Source organism: Bombyx mori, chromosome 24, assembly GCF_030269925.1.
Source record: "Bombyx mori chromosome 24, ASM3026992v2".
Lineage (NCBI taxonomy): Eukaryota > Metazoa > Arthropoda > Insecta > Lepidoptera > Bombycidae > Bombyx > Bombyx mori.
The window spans coordinates 13316933-13317795 of NC_085130.1; positions in this window are offsets into that span (position 1 = coordinate 13316933).

Below are 863 nucleotides of genomic sequence, written 5' to 3' on the forward strand. Positions count from 1 at the left end.
GGGATTTACAACTGTTGGTAAAATAGTGAAGGAAGTAAGTAAAGTAATATGGAAAACTTAACGAAGTGACACTACATTACTATTTAAAAATGTGTTTATTGCTTTTCGAAGTATTCTCCGCGAAATTTGACACATTTTTCCATACGATGGAACCAATCATTGAAGCAACCATTCCATTCGGAAGTTGGGGTCTCCAAAATGGCCGTTTTGTAGGCGTCCACGGCTTCTTCAGGTGATGAAAATCTCTGTCCACGCAATTTATTTTTTATTTTAGGGAAAGTATAGAAATCATTAGGGCTTAGGTCGGGGCTGTACGGCGGGTGGTCTAATAATTCTATGTTTTCTTGCTGCGGGTGGTCTAATAATTCTATGTTTTCTTGCTCTAAAAACTCTTTTGTTCTGTGCGCGGTGTGAGAACTCGCATTGTCGTGATGGAGGATGATGCGGCGGTTGCAGTTCTCTTTACGGAGTTCAGAAACGACCTGTGGCAAACAAATGCTAGCATACCATTCTGCATTAACCGTTCTTTGTCCCTCAAGAGGAATAGTCGTAACATGGCCGGTTTTGCAGACAAACGTGGCCACCATTTTTTTTGCAACACTCCGTGAACGAACAATTTTTGTTGGTAAAGCCAACTCATTTTCGAACACCCAAACTTGTGACTGGTTTTTTGTTTCGGGTTCGTACGCGTATATCCAGTATTCGTCACCTGATACAATGTTGTATACAGCATTTGAGAATGCTGCGTGGAATCTTTCGAGAGTTCTGACGCACCAAGTAACGCGGGCCGCTTTTTGCTCTTCACAGAGCGAATGCGGTATCCATCGGGAAAACAACTTTTTTACACCTATACTTTTAGTGCA